Below are 12,577 nucleotides of genomic sequence, written 5' to 3'. Positions count from 1 at the left end.
CCATCTAAGGTAGCTGAAAACTACAGCACAAATACCGAGTTCCCTTTGAACTAAAGATGGGAAGGACACAGGATCAATGGCAACCATAGCTTCAATAGAAACCCTGTTAAAAACAGAAAGTATAGCGCCCCAAAGTACAGCCTCACCATTCGAAATCTGAGGTTGAGCTGGAAAAATACCCAGTGAAATAACAAGGTTCCCAAAAGAGAACTTTTAGCTAAATACCCCTAGACACAGCCCATAGTCACAACCACACTGGGAAACAGAAAGAAAGGGAGGGCTTACGAATCAGAACAGGAGTTGAAAAGGGTAAGAACCAAATAGTTGAGAGCCAATTCCCCCATAGTGCTAAATCCTGGCGTCATCAAAATAAAAGAAAAATGTTTATGTTGAAAATAAATGTACACATTACTGTCATTAATATTTTCTACCCTTTTTGAGTTTTTCTCTCTCTCTTTTTCCAATTTTTTTCTCCTTCCCCTACCCTTCTGTTCCAGAAACCCACAAATCATAGATAAATAGTTCGAAGAATCTGTCGCACTCCCAGCAGAGAAATACCATTGTGAATATGCGGTACCCTGTAAAGCGAGTAGTCACAATATAGATATTTTTCAGTAAATCTTGAACAAAGTCCCAATAACTTTAAGCATTACTCCTAATGTTACCCAGGGCAACCACAGCCACCATCTTGTGAAAAGCAGTCCAAGTAATGCACAAAGCATTCCCCTTCTACAAAGAATGAAAAGGGTTGTAAAACGCATTTACATATAAATAGGTGCAATCACAATACCCATGTCTTCACAGACAGATGTGGATAATAAAGAAGGAGAAACAGGCCTGATTACAGCCTTTTGCCATGGGTAAAACTGACACAAGAGACCATGTGATTTAGAATATTAGACCTGCTGAGGGGGCGACAGATATAGTGACGTAAGAAACCTGGTGATGCCAGCCTGACCAATGTCGTACTGCAGTGTGCAATTAAACCCTATTACTTAAGCACTTCATACTTGTCTACACAGTGTAGTTGCCATAGCACTACTGGTAAACAAAACTGAGAATGTGGTGTTGGGGTGTGTTTTAACTGTTTATGCTCTTCATATAGTCTGGACACTCCTAAAATTCTGCCTAAACATGTGAAAGATATTCATCAGCCAAGTTCACTAAATGGGAACTTGCATTGATGTTACCATGTAAAATGGGTAATATTGTAAACCCAGCAACACTCTTACCAGGTGTGCCCGCCAAAGGCACAAAGGGTGGAGTGGTGCTGAGGTTGCTGGAATGGTGGAATTTAGTGGGAGCCGAGACGAATATGATTGCATGACATGATTGAGTCAGACCTTTTGCAGCATGCCCCCAAAGGGTGGTAACAACCCATTGGAAGAGGTAATTCATTTTTTTTTCGTTCTTTCCACAACACCGAGAGGGAAAATTGTACACTGGCTATACCGTAATAGATGGAAAAGGCATAGTAGAGGCTGAACCCATTGGACGTCTCACTCAGCAACAGCAGTCTCATTAATAGTACTGCGAACTGAGAGAAAAACAGCCAATATTCATGCCGACTCCAAGTATGTTTGTTGGGGTAATACAGAAGATCTTAGGCCCTATGGCGCCTCAGATGTTTTGTTTCAGTAGCTGGCACTCCAGTGGCGCAAGCGTTGTAAGTTTAAAAGATTCTTGACAGTCACACAGCTGCCGGACAGAGTGGCTGTTATCAAGTGTAAAAACCACATCTTCAATGAGGATTCAGTGTCACTTGATAATGAACATGCTGGCAAGACAGCTGGGTGAGCCATGCGCTCTGCGGATAATGTTTGTGTTCCCCCTATAAATGTCAGTATATTCACATAGTAATACAAGATTTGTGTCCCCTGCAGGAGAAGCAGTCTGGAAGCCGAAGGGATGTGGACAGGAATAGAAAGATGGACAAGGTAAACCAGTGACTCTAAGAACATGCCAAACTGTCAGGACAGAGATAGCCCATGGCCTGACTTGTCTTGACAGGGAAGGTATGTGGGAAAATTAGTCCGAAATTACTGGTGTGCCCACAGACAGGTAAGACGACAGAATCATGCCTTACTTGTCTGGGGGAAAGAAACTGCAACGGCTGTTCCCACAGAGCCATCTCCACATCCCTCCTCCAGCAGGATCCTCTGCAGGTAATACAAAATTGGCTTTGTACTGTCCACTCTAGAAGCATTATAGTTATTTATTTATTATTTTTATATATATATATATATATACATGTATGTGTTGACGTTTGTGTGTATAGATATGGCAGCCCAGAAGCACCCTTGAGTATGCAAAAAAAAATATATATGAAAGGTTTAAGTCATGTGTTAACCTTCAGGGACTGATGGTACACCCCATAATCTCTTTTTGTAGTAGTAAAATCACTCTCAGAACTCCACCTCATTGGTCCCCATCGAAACATTGCTTGGCAGGCAGCCACAGGTTATGGTAATCCCACAAGGAGATCCTAGACCACAAATGCAAGTGACGTATCCACACCTGGAAAACTGCAGCAAAAGGACTTTGTTGACACCTGTTGTGAACTGTCATAACCATGAACCAGGAGATGTTGTTGTTGTTTCCCCTGCTTTGCCATATACAGGTTGCTTGATAGACCTTTGGAAAGGACCACCCCAGATCTTGTTGACCAGCACTACCTCAATAACAAAGTCGCAGAGAGAGAGATTCGGGTACGTTCGTCCTACTGCCAAAGGAACAGAAAACCAAAAGGTCCTTACACTCGAGGGCGAAAGAAAGAAATCGCTAAGAGGCACCATTTCGGGAGGACTGGAGAGCAGCTAAGGTCAAGCAACCTGTACAAGCTACATAAGGGACTGTGACACACCCCACTGGTAATAGGTTGGAAGGATCACTAACAAAATTTTTCCTTTCTCAGTTTTCTCTATTGTTGTGGGTCCTATTCTTGTCTTTCCCCCCCACTATCCGTTATCTTCAAAAGCAAGGATACCGCCGCCACACTGCTGCCAGGCATTGGACGGACGATACAGAGTTCTGAGAGTGTGTTACCCGTCCCAGCTTAGGTCAAGGTAGAATCTATAAACTTGACACCTTACCCAGGACTGGATGTTTGATAGTGATAATACCATCATACTTAAAAGCATACCAAAAAGAGAGACAACAAAGAGTTCAAGGGTCTGTTGTCACAAACAATACCTACCAAAGGATGCCATATTTGTGAATGTGTATATGTTGTAACCACCCCTGTTTTTATTTTTATCCCAAAATTGTACATTATCCTTCGTGACCCTGAGTAGATTGTTCGATAAATGCGGCCCATCGTTTATCCATGATCCTGGATCGGCCGAGAGCAGATGGTTTACTCCCCTTATATGTTTATTTCATGTATCCCAATTTCTCTGTTAGGATTATGAATTTCTGTTTTGTCGTGTGAAATGTTTTGTAATGTAACAGTTTTATATTTACTGTTAAAGGGTGGACTGTGAAAGTCTAGGTGCACACACGCCATTTTGTGATAGTATGGCCGCCATTTTGGTTCGCAGAGTTGCGCAAATAAAGTTTCCATACCCGAGTATGTGTGACAATGTGGACCAGAAGAGTAGACATACTATCACACATAAATTCATAATAACACACTTACACGAAATGAAATATAGTTAAAAGGTTTAGAACGCCACACATAGCTTAGTTAGCCCTGCACACACCTGTCTGTATCGTGTTTAGTACCGTTCCGCTCAGTTCATTATGCGAAGTATTCCGGTCATTGCGAATATGTCGCAATGTACATTGCCCGATAGTTATGGACATAATCCATATTCCAGAGACAGTTTCTGTTGTAAGTAGTTAACAAAGGAAACTAGCTCAAACCGGTTCTTATCCTTGCTGACGCCGAAACCACCAAACAAAGGACTCTTAAAGTTCACTCCCCTGCACCTGGTCAGACCAGGTACAGCGTCTAACCTCCAATCACAGTGGACCGGACATATGATCTCTGACCAATGAGAATGGCCTTTGACCTCCCCCTTCTGACCCTATAAGATAGGCGACCCGGAGCAGGCTCGCTCTCTTCGGCACATCTACTTTCCCTGGACCTTCCTACCGGACTATAGTTCATTCCTGAACGATAGTGAGCTCTGACCGGACTGCGCTTCGCATACTTGATGAGACGGGTAAACGGTTGCATTTTACGGTATTTATTCTTAAAGTATTGTTGGCTGGTTGTGTCTTGTAACTATATTCTTTCCCCTTAGTAAAGTCTGTTTAGTATTCATTGTTAGTATATTGTATCACCTGTTATACCTGTTTATTCTTATTTCTGTAACCCCCTTTTGTCCATTAGGGACTTAAATACAAACCTTTTACGGAGTTCTAATCTCCTTATTCCTATTCAGTGGTCGTGTCTGTTTATTCGCATAATAGCGATAAGGTATATTACGGACACTGTCCTTTAAGGTATATTCGCAGAATAGAGACAAAGTACTGCGAAAGGATCTCGTATTAAGGTATTGTTTCTTGGTGCAAAATACTAAATAAAAGGTACACTGCGCTGCGCTACGTTTTGTTCGCACGTAGTTAGGTATAAAGGGTAAGCAGGTTACGGACACATTACGTAACCCGCGCTTTTCACTCATTGTCTCTCTGGTCATAATCAAATCGTCTTTAACACCTCTATGTGGATAACTTTTACACTAGCATCCCCCTGTTTAAGGCCCTTGGTTCAAGAGGTACAGCAGCTTGCGGTACTGTGCGCAAGAACCAAAGAGGCCTCCCAAAAACGCACATTGCCCAAGTAATGAGAAGGGGTGAAAGCAGGGGAATATGCACCGAAAATATGTTGTTGGTCAAATATAAGGACAAGAGGGATGTCCTTATACTGACAACAATTCATGGAGACAGTACCACCTCCATCCCTGTACGAGGTACCAGTACCCACACCTCAAAACCTAATTGTATCCTAGATTACAATAGGTACATGGGCGGAGTGGATCTTTCAGATCAGGTACTGAAGCCGTACAGTGCCCTGCGGAAAACAAAAATCTGGTACAAGAAGCTGGCCGTGTATATCATCCAGATGGCACTGTATAACGCTTACGTGCTATTCCGTTCTACCAGCCAGAGGGGGACATTTATGCACTTTCAAGAGGAAGTCATAAAGGGCCTAATATTTGGGAACCAGCAGGCAGAGGGCCCCAGTACTTCTAGTACTGGCCCCCGTATTGTACCAGGGCAGCATTTTCCTGATGAAATCCCCTCCACTGGAAAAAAGGGCAGGACACAAAAAAGGTGCAAAGTTTGCTATAAAAAGGGAATAAGAAAGCAAACTATTTTCCAGTGTGACACTTGCCCCGACAAACCCGGCCTATGTATAAAGGAGTGTTTTAAAATATACCACACATCTATGGATTATTAGGTTCATCATTTCACCGTGCTTCGGGGGTCTTGCTAATGCCACATAGCACCCACCATTCATTCCACCAGAATCTGAGCCGCAAAATCCAAAAATCACTCCTTCCCTTCTGAGTCCTGCCATGCACCCAACTGGTATTTTTTGGTCACATGTGAGGCATTGCCATACTCGGGAGAAATTGGGGCACAGATTTTGGGGTGCTTTTTCTCCTTCATACCTTCTGAAAATGAAAAATTTTGAGCCAGAACTGCATTTTTGTGTAAAAAAATGTAATTTTTCATTTTCACTGCCCAGTTGTATCAAAATTGGTGAAACCCCTGGGGGTTTGAAATGTACACTATACCCCTAGATGAATTCCCTGAGGGGTTTAGTTTGCAAAATGGGGTCACTTGTGGGGGGGTTCCACTGTATTGGTGCTTTGGGGGTCTTGCTAAAGCGACATAGCACCCACCAACATTCCACCAGAATCTGTGCTGCAAAATCCAAATATCACTCCTTCCCTTCTGAGTCCTGCCACTTTTTGGTCACACATGAGGCATTGCCGTACTCGGGAGAAATTGGGGCACAGATTTTGGGGTGCTTTTTCTCCTTCATTCCTTCTGAAAATGAAAAATTTTGAGCCAGAACTGCATTTTTGTGTAAAAAAATGTATTTTTTCATTTTCACTGCCCAGTTGTATCAAAATTGGTGAAACCCCTGGGGGTTTGAAATGTACACTATAGCCCTAGATGAATTCCCTGAGGGGTGTAGTTTGCAAAATGGGGTCACTTGTGGGGGGGTTCCACTGTATTGGTGCTTGGGGGGTCTTGCTAATGCGACATAGCACCCACCAACATTCCACCAGAATCTGAGCTGCAAAATCCAAAAATCACTCCTTCCCTTCTGAGTCCTGCCATGCACCCAAATGGTATTTTTTGGTCACATGTGAGGCATTGCCGTACTCGGGAGAAATTGGGGCACAGATTTTGGAGTGCTTTGTCTCCTTCATTCCTTGTGAAAATGAAAAATTTTGAGCCAGAACTGCATTTTTGTGTAAAAAATGTAATTTTTCATTTGCACAGCCCAGTTGTATCAAAATTGGTGAAACCCCTGGGGGTTTGAAATGTACACTATACCCCTAGATGAATTCCCTGAGGGGTGTAGTTTGCAAAATGGGGTCACTTGTGGGGGGTTCCACTGTATTGGTGCTTGGGGGGTCTTGCTAATGCGACATAGCACCCACCAACATTCCACCAGAATCTGAGCTGCAAAATCCAAAAATCACTCCTTCCCTTCTGAGTCCTGCCATGCACCCAAATGGTATTTTTTGGTCACATGTGAGGCATTGCCGTACTCGGGAGAAATTGGGGCACAGATTTTGGGGTGCTTTGTCTCCTTCATTCCTTGTGAAAATGAAAAGTTTTGAGCCAGAACTGCATTTTTGTGTAAAAAAATTTAATTTTTCATTTTCACTGCCCAGTTGTATCAAAATTGGTGAAACCCCTGGGGGTTTGAAATGTACACTATACCCCTAGATGAATTCCCTGAGGGGTGTAGTTTGCAAAATGGGGTCACTTGTGGGGGGGTTCCACTGTATTGGTGCTTGGGGGGTCTTGCTAATGCAACATAGCACCCACCAACATTCCACCAGAATCTGAGCTGCAAAATCCAAAAATCACTCCTTCCCTTCTGAGTCCTGCCATGCACCCAAATGGTATTTTTTGGTCACATGTGAGGCATTGCCGTACTCGGGAGAAATTGGGGCACAGATTTTGGGGTGCTTTGTCTCCTTCATTCCTTGTGAAAATGAAAAATTTTGAGCCAGAACTGCATTTTTGTGTAAAAAATGTAATTTTTCATTTGCACAGCCCAGTTGTATCAAAATTGGTGAAACCCCTGGGGGTTTGAAATGTACACTATACCCCTAGATTAATTCCCTGAGGGGTGTAGTTTGCAAAATGGGGTCACTTGTGGGGGGGCTCCACTGTATTGGTGCTTGGGGGGTCTTGCTAATGCGACATAGCACCCACCAACATTCCACCAGAATCTGAGCTGCAAAATCCAAAAATCACTCCTTCCCTTCTGAGTCCTGCCATGCACCCAAATGGTATTTTTGGTCACATGTGAGGCATTGCCGTACTCGGGAGAAATTGGGGCACAGATTTTGGAGTGCTTTGTCTCCTTCATTCCTTGTGAAAATGAAAAATTTTGAGCCAGAACTGCATTTTTGTGTAAAAAATGTAATTTTTCATTTGCACAGCCCAGTTGTATCAAAATTGGTGAAACCCCTGGGGGTTTGAAATGTACACTATACCCCTAGATGAATTCCCTGAGGGGTGTAGTTTGCAAAATGGGGTCACTTGTGGGGGGGTTCCACTGTATTGGTGCTTGGGGGGTCTTGCTAATGCGACATAGCACCCACCAACATTCCACCAGAATCTGAGCTGCAAAATCCAAAAATCACTCCTTCCCTCCTGAGTCCTGCCATGCACCCAAATGGTATTTTTTGGTCACATGTGAGGCATTGCCGTACTCGGGAGAAATTGGGGCACAGATTTTGGGGTGCTTTGTCTCCTTCATTCCTTGTGAAAATGAAAAGTTTTGAGCCAGAACTGCATTTTTGTGTAAAAAATTTAATTTTTCATTTTCACTGCCCAGTTGTACCACAATTGGTGAAACCCCTGGGGGTTTGAAATGTACACTATACCCCTAGATGAATTCCCTGAGGGGTGTAGTTTGCAAAATGGGGTCATTTGTGGGGGGGTTCCTAAATTTTAGCATCTTATGGTGCCTAGAAACCTACATGGTGCCTAAAAAATAATCTCATAAAAAGGAGGCTCCAAAATCAAGTAGGTGCTCCTTCTATTATGAAGCCTGTGGTTTGGTCAACGTGCACACTAGGGCGACATATAGGATATTTATGAAAACAAAAGAATTGGGGGAATCAATTTTTAGTCACATTTCTCTAGTAAAATCTACTGTGTTCCTTAGAAAAATGTATTAAAATTGCAAATCTGCAAAAAAAATGAAATTTTGAAATTTCACCTACACATTGTTTTAATTCCTGTGAAACACCTAAAGGGTTAACAAACTTCCAAAATGCTGTTTTGAATAATGTGAGGGGTGCAGTTTTTGAAATGGCATCATTTATGGGGGTGTCTCACATACAAGTCCCTCAAAGTCACATCAGAACTGAACTGGTCCCTAAAAAAATCAGTGTTTGAAATTGTCTTGAAAATTTGAGAATTTGCTATTCATATTGTAAGCCTCCTAGTGTCCAAAAAAATTAAAAGGAAGTTGAAATAATGATGGAAACATAAAGAAGACATATGGTCTATGTTAGTTATTAACTATTTTGAGTGGTATGATTATTTGTCTCACAAGCAGAAAATTTAACATTTTGCAAATTGCTAAATTTTCCATTTTTTTACGACATTTTGGTATTTTTCACAAAAAAAACACAGACTGTATCGACCCAAATTTACCACTAATTTGAAGTACAATGTGTCACGAGAAAACAATCTCAAAATCACTGGGATAAGTAAAAGCAAAAAAAAGTTATCCCCACTTAAGTGATACATGTCAGATTTGAAAAAAAGGGCTCTGTCAGGAAGGCAAAAACTGGCTGTGTCAGGAAGGGGTTAAACTCTACCACGGTGATTAAGAAGGCCCAGCAACGGCTTTTCTTTTTAAGGAAACTCAAAGCTGTATGTTCCGACATTAACACACTAATTAGATTCTATCGGGGCATAGTGGAGAGTGTCTTGACGTACGGGATCGTAGTTTGGTTTGGGAGCTGCACTGTGGCTGAGCGGAGCGCGTTAGATTGTGTGATAAAAATTGCAGGTAAAATTATTGGGGTGTCTTTACCATGCGCCCATGAATTACACAGAAATAGATTGCTAAAGAAAGCAAATTGTATTTTAGCAGATCCTAGTCATCCAAAACACAAGGTTTTTGATATTTTGCCATTACGAAAACGGTTCCGTAGTGTCCCTGCACGCACATAGCGCATGTTACATAGCTTTTTTCCTACTGCTGTTCGCATGCTAAATGCTGTATAATGACATGGGAATTGCTCTCAGTGTTTTTCTTCTGTGCAGGTTCTTGTGTGAAGTTTTGTTGACAGTGCATTCGTTGTGGTGTATTGTTAATAACAATAAAGTATTCTTAACTCTTATCTTAATGTCATGTGCTGACCTGTAATAATATATATTGCTGTCTAATGTCACATGCTGTACTGTAATACTATATACTGCTATCTAATGTCATGTGCTGTACTGTTATACTCTATACTGCTGTCTAATGTCATGTGCTGTACTGTAATCATATATTCTGCTATCTAATGTCATGTGCTGTACTGTAATACTCTATACTGCTATCTAATGTCATGTGCTGTACTGTAATACTCTATACTGCTGTCTAATGTCATGTGCTGTACTGTAATACTATATACTGCTAATTAATGTAATGTGCTGACCTCTAATAATATATATTGCTGTCTAATGTCATGTTCTGTATTGTAATACTATATACTGCTAACTAATGTCATGAGCTGTAATGTAATACTATACACTGCTATCTATTCACATGTGCTGTACTGTAATAATATATAATGCTAACTAATGTCATGTGTTGTACTGTAATACTATATAATGCTGTCTAATGTCATGTGCTGACCTGTAATACTATATACTGCTATCTTATGTCATGTGCTATACTGTAATACTATTTACTGCTATCTAATGTCATGAGCTGTACTGTAATACAATATACAGCTATCTAAAGTCATAAGCTGTATTGTAATACTATATTATGCTATCTATTGTCATGTGCTTACTGTAATACTAATGACTGCTGTCTAATATCACATACTTTACTGTAGTAATATATACTGCTATCAAATATCACATACTGTACTGTAATATATATTGCTATCTAATCACATACTGTACTGCAATAATATATACTTCTATCTATTATCACATACTGTACAGTAATACTATATACTGCTATCTAATATCACATACAGTACTGGTGGCTGCAAATCATAAAATGTGTACAAACAGAAGCAAATCCTGCCCTTTACCACATAACTGACCCTAGGAATCACATATAAACCAATCTAATTATGTATTTTTTGGCCTAGGGGTGCCGTGAAAAATTCTGATACTCTAGGATGCCGTGATTCAAAAAATATCGGGTCCCCTGCTATATACTGATATTTAATATCACATACTGTACTTTAATACTTTATACTGCTATATGACATGTTCTTTATTGTAATACTATATACTGCTATCTAATATCACATACTGCACTGTAATAATATATACTGCTATCTATTATCACATACTGTACAGTTATACTACATACTGCTATATAATATCACATACTGTACTGTAATACTATATACTGCTATATAATATCACATACTGTACTTTACAGTAATACTATGTACTGCTATCTAATAACACATACTGTAATGTAATACTATATACTGCTATCTAATATCATACTGTACAGTAATACTACATTCTGCTATATAATATCACATACTGTACTGTAATACTATATACTGCTATATATTATCACATACTGTACTGTAATACTATATCCTGCTATATAATATCACATACTTTACAGTAATACTATGTACTGCTATCTAATAACACATACTGTACAGTAATATTGTATACTGCTATCTAATATCACATACTGTACTGTAATACTCTATACTGTACTGCTATCTAATATCACAAACTGTACATTAATACTATATATATATACTGCTATATAACATGTTCTTTACTGTAATACTATATACTGCTATGTAATATCACATACTGTGCTGTAATAATATATAACTGCTATCTATTATCACATACTGTACAGTAATACTACATACTGCTATCTAAAATCACATATTGTAATGTAATACTATATACTGCTATATTATATCACATACTGTACACTAATACTACATACTGCTATCAAATATCACATACTGTACTGTAATACTATATACTGCTATATGATATCACATACTGTACTGTAATACTATATCCTGCTTTCTAATATCACATACTGTACAGTAATACTACATACTGCTATCGAATATCACATAATGTACTGTAATACTATATAATGCTATGTAATATCACATACTGTACAATAATACTATGTACTGCTATCTAATATCACATACTGTACAGTAATATTGTATACTGCTATCTGATATCACATACTGTACTGTAATATTGTATACTGCTATCTGATATCACATACTGTACTGTAATACTATATAATGCTATGTAATATCACATACTGTACTGTAATACTATACACTGCTATCTAATATCACATACTGTACAGTAATATTGTATACTGCTATCTGATATCACATACTGTACTGTAATAGTGTATACTGCTATCTGATATCACATACTGTACTGTAATAATACTGCTTTATATACTTCTATGATGGTATATGTATCGCACCATGGTTAATGTTTTAGGGCTGGCAATCTGTCATCATGCTATGTATACACCAGCAGTAATGTCCAATCTGTGCTGCCCAACACTGAACCAGATCCACCGGGGCCATCTACTGGCAGCTGTGTAAAACACTTTCCCCCATAGAGGTGAGGGGCAGTGTATTATTTAGGATATATTAGAGCAGTATATAACCGCGTAGCACATGACACTTACCTGTATATGTGTCCTAAGCGTGTCACCCGCTGACATGTACCAATGACACCGATATCAGGAGATCTGCTCCAATCTGACTCCAGCACTCTGTGGTCTCCGCTAGCAACTTCTCCTTTCTGACTCTATTTCCCTATTGCTGGCCCAGCGGTTACCACACACAATAACAAACTCAAGTCTCTTACTTTATACAAATTCTACTGCTGCAGAATCCATCTGTTTGCTACATGTGGAAAATAGTAAAGCCGTGTTTTACATGTTGTGCCAAACTGCATAGCCAAGATGTATGTGGACACATCTGTATGTACATAGATGTATGTGGACACATCTGTATGTACATAGATGTATGCGGACACATCTGTATGTATGTATGTATCTATGTGGACACATCTGTATGTATATATGCAGACACATCTGTATGTACATAGATGTATGCGGACACATCTGTATGTATGTATGTATCTATGTGGACACATCTGTATGTAT

The 12,577-nt window shown here is 39.9% G+C and overlaps 1 protein-coding gene across 1 annotated transcript in view; it reads right to left on the bottom strand.

The window, feature by feature from the left end:
- The window catches only part of LOC146041443 (complement C1q subcomponent subunit A-like), a 37,964-nt gene extending 25,728 nt beyond the window's left edge, over positions 1 to 12,236 (bottom strand). The window contains exon 1 of the mRNA XM_083161424.1: positions 12,095 to 12,236. The gene's annotated coding sequence lies outside the window, so the exon portion shown is untranslated. The remainder of the gene's footprint in view (positions 1 to 12,094) is intronic.
- Between the last annotated feature and the right edge of the window lie 341 nt (positions 12,237 to 12,577).

This window comes from Crinia signifera, chromosome 19 (assembly GCF_055691185.1).
Source record: "Crinia signifera chromosome 19, ASM5569118v1, whole genome shotgun sequence".
Taxonomy (NCBI): domain Eukaryota; kingdom Metazoa; phylum Chordata; class Amphibia; order Anura; family Myobatrachidae; genus Crinia; species Crinia signifera.
This window is presented reverse-complemented; position numbering and strand designations above follow the sequence as displayed.